Below are 6,874 nucleotides of genomic sequence, written 5' to 3'. Positions count from 1 at the left end.
CGCCCCCTGAGTACCACTGGAAGCTAAGATAAGAGGCACATTCACTCCCTCACTCGTGTTGGTACCTCTGTGAAACATTTTTGTTCCTGGTCCTTCACTTTGAAGATATTATTGTATAACAGAACTGATGCTTGATTTTGGATTTTTTTTTTAACTTTCATTTTGGGCCTGGAATGATAGATTAGTGGATAAAGTCCTCAACCTACATGTACTGGGGATCCCATATGGGTGCTGGTTCATATCCTGGCGGCCCCACTTCCCATCCAGCTCCCTGATTGTGGCCTGGGAAAGCAGTCGAGGATGACCCAAAGCCTTGGAACTCTGAACCCATGTGGGAGACCTGGAAGAAGCTCCTGGCTTCAGATTGGCTCAGCTCTGGCTGTTACGGCCACTTGGGAAGTGAACCAATGCACAGATCTTCCTCTCTGTCTCCCCTCCTCTTTGTATACCTGACTTTCCAATAAAAATAGATGACTCTTTTTTTAATTTATTTTTAAAATTATATTGTTGACAATCTTTACATAGTTAATTACAGTAAAAAGGTTCGGGGCTATAGGGAGGTGGGTAAGACTATTATTTCCATATTGTTTCCTTCTTGTATCTGAGGTAAAGGGGGATATTGAGGGAGAAGCCCCACCCAGTTTCCCACCTACCCCAAGTCCCAGATGTGGGGCATGCTCTGAGATCCTTGCTCAAGTGGTTTTAATAGTTCATCAGTTATGAATCACTGCCATTTTCGCCACTCCAATCACGATGAGGTCGTTGAAGAATCCACTGATTGACATAGTCCATCACAGTGTCTTTATTTGCCCAGTATTTTGCTGCCAACATATAGCTGAGGTGGTTGATTGACTTGAAAGGCAGGGTTACACAAACACATACACACAGAGAGCAAAAAGAGAGACAAGGAGAGATACTCCCCAAATGGCCACAATGGCCAGAGCTGAGTCAGTCCATAGTCAGAAGCCAGGACCTTCTTCTAGGTACAGAAACTCAAGGACTTGAACCATCCTCGACTGCTCTCCCAGGCCATAATCAGGGAGCTGGATTGGAAGTAGTGCAGGCAGCACTAGGACCAGCACCCATAAGGGATGCCAATAATGCAGGCAGAGGCTTAGCCTGCTACATCATGACACCAACTTTCTGTTGATTTTAAACACCACCACCAACAACAAAATCAAAGGGGTTGCTATTCCTTTTTTTCTTTTCTAATTTCAAAGTTCCCATCTCTGTATTCAGTAATGGACAACAGAGGGACATGCTGTGGAGTTCTCTATATTGCCTAGTTAACTAAGCTATTTTTGAATGATCCTATTCCTCTGACACTATGCACATTTATGTTTTTAAAAAAGATTTATTTATTTTTATTACAAAGTCAGATATACAGAGAGGAGGAGAGACACAGAAGAAGATCTTCCACCTGATGATTCTCTCCTCAAGTAACCTCAATGGCCAGTGATGTGCCGATCCAAAGCCAGGAGCCAGGAACCTCTTCCAGGTCTCCCACACGGGTGCAGGATCCCAAAGCATTGGGCCGTCCTCGACTGCTTTCCCAGGCCACAAGCAGGGAGCTGGATGGGAAGTGGAGCTGCCGGAATTAGAACTGGTACCCATACGGGATCCCAGCGGGTTCAAGGTGAGGACTTAGCTGCTCAGCCACAGCGCCAGGCCCACTATGCACTTTTGTAATGTGTGTGAATGCTACATGACAAAATGCTTTGATTCCTAGTGCCAAAGGTTGAATTTTGTGTGTGAAACTGAATACACTCATCATCTATGTTCTTTCAATATGGTGATTAATGTGAAGAATCCATCCTTGCAAAGCCGTCCTTGCTGTTTCTTAAGCATTTTATCTCTGCTCAAGTTACTGAAGAACAGTGGTTGCTTCATGGAGTTTGTGTCTGTGTCTAATGTATGTTTTAACATGATAAACACAGTGCATTATGTAGTGGCAATTTTCTGGTAAAGACTTTTTGAAAGATTTATTTATTTTTACTGGAAAGTCAGATATACAGAGAGGAGGAGAAACACAGAAGATCTTCCATCCAATGATTCACTTCCCAAGTAGCTGCAACGGCCAGAGCTGAGCTGATCTGAAGCCAGGAACCTCTTCCAGGTCTCCCTGGAGGGTACAGAGTCCCAAGGCTTTGGGCCGTCCTCAACTGCTTTCCCAGGCCACAAACAGGGAGCTGAATATTAAGTGGAGCAGCCAGCACAAGAACTGGTACCCACATGGGATTCTGGTGAAGGCAAGGCAAGGACTTTCGCCACTAGGCTACTGCGCTGGGCCCAGTTTTGCGGAAATGTTGATCTTTTAGGTATTTGTTTTCAGATCTCCAATAAATTTTTTTCTTTAAATTTCAAAAAAAAAATCCATAAGTTTAAAATACTGTAATTCAAAAATGTATTTAATATACCTAATTCATCAACCACAATAGCTTAACCTATCCTACATGAAGCATGCTCAGAAAACACACTAGCCTACAGATGGGAAAAACCACCTAACATGAAGGCTATTTTATAATAAATTGTTGATTATCTTACATAATTTATCAAATATCTGGGTCTAAATGTCTGCTGGCAGCCTGGTTCATTAGACAGTGCTGACTATTCACCCTCAGGATTGCACCCTGTGCTGTAAAACATTACTCTACAGCCAACAGCCTATCTCTAGTCTGAAGAAAATCAAAATTCAAAATATGGCTTTTACCAAATCTGTGTCAAAGTTGAAAAATCCCAATTTGAGCCATCATACATAGGGAACTGCTGTTAAGTTTGTGTTTCTTAGGCTACTTCAGTTAAAGTTTCCTGTTGTTTTCCCTTACACAAATAAGCAAATCTGTTAATAAATGAACTTAGTAGAGAGTTTAAGTTGTACAGTCAAAAAACATTTGTTTTTAAAATTATGGTTATTGACAGCAATGCTGGACTTTTTCATTTTCTGTCCACTAGGAGGCAGATGAAGCTACTGTAGATGGTGCTAGGCAGAGGGCAGTTTTTCTCCCAGTAGATTTTTTTTTTTTATCAATTATTTTGCATTATGTGACAATTTCATAGGCTCTGAGAATCTCCCACCCCTCCCTCTCCCCTCCCCCCGGTGGATTCCTCCACCTTGATGCAGTATTACAGTTCAAATTCAATCAAGATTCTTTCCTTACAAACATATACCAAGCATAAAGTCCAGCTACTTATTGTCCAGATGGGTTGAACAGTTTCTTGGGGAGACATAACATCAACAGCAGTTTGCAACATTATGGAATTGACATGGTTTTGAGTAACCAGTATGTTAAAAAAAAAAAAAAAAAAAAAAAAAAGCAAGTCCTAACCACAACCTATGATTAGCTCATTGACATCTCAACCCTAGTTTATATACAGGACCGGACCGGCTGCTATATACCTTAAAATGGCTATAAGGTACCATTCAGCTGTCTCGTGTCTATTTCATTTTAGTATTTAGCCATTTAAAGGGTCAAAGTTTTGGTTAAGTCCCTTCTAGCTTTTTCTCTCATCTAATGGATGATAAAAGTAAAGCTGTCGGGCTCGGCAGCGTGGCCTAGTGGCTAAGGTCCTCGCCTTGATCCCATATGGCCGCTGGTTCTAATCCCGGCAGCTCCACTTCCTCTCTATCTTTTCTCCTCTCAGTATATCTGACTTTGTAATAAAAATTAAAAAAAAAAAAAAGTAAAGCTGTCCACACAGACTTCAGAACCATTTCTAGTGTGCATTCAGCCTGAATTGCTGGAACTCTCTTCAGTAGATTTATGGCCCATCTAAGGACGGTATCTGGGCTTGCTTCTGTTGCTCTAGAGAACACTGGAGGTACCATGGTGCCAGCAAGAGTGAAGTTTCCTGTGAGCCAGCTGCTAGGCCGGGAGCACCATTTCATTTAATCCTCACAAACAGACTCCAAGGGGGCTACCCCCTTTCCATACAGTAAAAGCTTAAGAATTAAGCAGCAGGCATTATTCCTAGCGGTTAAGATGCCTCCCGTATCAGAGTCCTCGGGTCTGATTCCCAGCTTCCTGCTCATGCAGACCTTGGGAGGTGGCAGTGACAATGCATGCAGTCATCGGGACAGATCTGTATTGCATTTCTGGCTCCTACTTTTGGCCTTGGTCTAGCCCCAGCTGTTGCAGGCGTTTGGGAGCTTTGTCTGTCTCTGCTTCTCAGGTAAATTATTTAAAAGAAGGAGAACAAGAAGAAGAAGAATGGAAGGCACATTGAGCTGGGCTCCATCCTGGGTCTGAGGGACCTCCAAGACATGGCTGACTGCTCCTGCCTCAGGGGATGTTAAGCCACGGGGCTAACTTCTGCCTAATCAGCCCCAGGAGCTACCGAGCTCTCATGAAGGGAGTGATCTCAGAATTCACCTCTTACTGAGCTGGTTCAGAACTCTGTGCAGAGGTGTACTCTGTAAATCAGAGTTTAGACTTATACATTACAGTGTACCTGTGCAGATCAATGTGTCTCGAAGTGTGTTTTTCCTCCGCAAACCAGTCAAGGGTCAAGAGAAAATACAGTTACCATAGTCATTGAGAGGGAACTGGCACATTTCTATTAAAAAGTTGTAAGACCTTGTAGGAAACTAAAAACATTAATAATCTATAAGCACTCTAAGATATTTGCTATTTATTTTAGAGAAACAATATTTGCTCAAGTCTACGGCCATACCACCCTGAACGCGCCGGATCTCGTCTGACCTCGGAAGCTAAGCAGGGTCGGGCCTGGTTAGTACTTGGATGGGAAACAATATTTGCTCAAGTTAGCAGGGATTAGAATAGAGGCACAATGAGCAAAGCTGACACTCTCAATGCTGGTATCCTATATTGGGTACCTGTTCAAGTCCTGGGTACTCTGTTTCTGATCCACCTCCCTGCTAATGTGCCCGAGAAAGCAACAGAGGATGGCCTAAGCACCTGGGCTCCTGTCACCCACATAAGGCATCCAGATGGAGTTCAGGCTCCTGGCTTCAGCTTGGATCAGACCGGGCCATTGCTGTCATATAGGGAGTAAATTCATGGATAGAAGAATTAGTTGTCTGTCTCCCTGTTTCTTTCTTTTTTGTCTCCCTGTTTCTTTCACGCTCTTCTTTTTAATCACTCATCCTTTCAATTAAACGAATTTTTTTTTAGATTTTTTTTTTTTATTGGAAAGTCAGACAGAGAGAAAGATATCTTCCATCCACAGGTTCACTCCCCAAATGGCCAGAGCCAGGAGCTTCTTCTGAGTCTCCCACAGGGGTTCAGGGATTCAAGCAGTCGGCTGTCCTTCACTGCTCTCTGAGGTGCTGTAGCAAGGAGCTGGATGGAAGTGGGGTGGTGCCCACATGGGATGCTGGCACTGCAAGTAGGACCTTAACCTACTACAGCGCGGACCCCAGGCAATGCTTTATGTAAGTCAATTCTAAGACCATTCAGGCCTTTTTCCGATTTGGCATCAAATCACCTCTTTGCCAGCCCTAGACCAGCCCAGTGCCTGACTATCAACCCTAACTGAATTCAGGCAGCCCTTGCTGTGAATTTGGTTTGCCACTTACTTGCTCTAGTTTTGCTGTGGTCTGAATGTTTGTGTCTCCCCTCTCCCAACCCCTATGCTGAAACGAAACTAGGCTGGCCACATTAGGAGATGGCTGGTTTTCTGTGATTTGGTCCTATTAATGCTTTAATAAAGGAGTCCATAAAAATCGAATTAGCCCTGTATACCACACAAGATTTTCAGTAAGATGTGTATGCATAAGCAAGCTCTCCCCAGACACTGAATTTTCCAGCACTTGGATCTTTTGACTTCTCAGCTTCTAGAATTATGAGAAACAAATTTCTAATGTTACAGCAGCCTGAATGGACAAAGACAACCTTACTCATTAAGCCCTGGTTATTTATCTGTAAACCGAGATGATATTAGCTCTTTGCACATAGTTGTGCTGTTTGTTCAGGAAGCTAATGAATACTATCAATTCAGATAATCGTTTGTGTCAACTTTATGCAGGTAGAATTTACATACTTGTCTTTCAATTCCATTTCTACCAACTTAAAAACACTTTACTATTCAGGGGCTGACATCGTGGTGTAGCAAGCCAAGCCTATACCCGTGCAGCCAACATGGGAGCCTGGTTCATATCCCAGCTGCTCCACTTCCCATCCAGCTCCCTGCCTGGGGCTTGGGAAAACAGAGGGGGATGACCCAAGCCCTTGGGACTCTGCATCCACATGGGAGATTCGGAATGGCCGCTGTGGTCCTTTGGGGACCAAGTGAATCAGCAGATGGAAGATCCTTCTTTCTGTCAATCTGCCCTCCCAATAAAAACGAAGCTTATAAAAAAAAAGAAAGCGGTGGTCGCTATTTTTAACTCTGCTTGAGCGCGAGCTTGATGAGGTCGCCGCGAGAGCCACTGGTGTCCCCCAGAAGGCAAGGACTTCAGGGCACACTGGGTTTGCTTGGCTACCTCAAAGCAGGACGGGAAGCACGGGGAGCCACAGGGCGCCCTCTTCTGACGCAAGATCGAGTCCTGGCTTCCTAACCCCGGTCCTAAAGGATGAAGCAAACCCGCCAATGGGGTCGCCACAGAAATGCCAGAGAAACAATTCATGAAACCCCCAGGAAGCTGAGTCCAGCACGCCAAAACTAATCCAGTGGGTTTCCTCAGCCTTCGGTGGCCTGCCCACGTCGCCCAGCGGCCAAACTAGTGCCCACGCCCGCCCCCCATTCCATCCCTCCAATGCTTGCCCCTGCAGTCTCGAGTGGGAGCTGAGAACAAGGTCACGCCTGTCCAGACCAAGTATCTCAGAGAGCCATGACGTCTCCATAACCCGAGCAGACCGCAGAACACCACCTACATCTTCGGGGCGGCGCGCGGCCGCGCCGGAAGTGACGCGAT

The sequence above is a fragment of the Ochotona princeps genome, chromosome 3 (assembly GCF_030435755.1).
Source record: "Ochotona princeps isolate mOchPri1 chromosome 3, mOchPri1.hap1, whole genome shotgun sequence".
NCBI lineage: Eukaryota > Metazoa > Chordata > Mammalia > Lagomorpha > Ochotonidae > Ochotona > Ochotona princeps.
The sequence above is the reverse complement of the archived record's forward strand: the minus strand, read 5'-3'. Positions refer to the sequence as shown.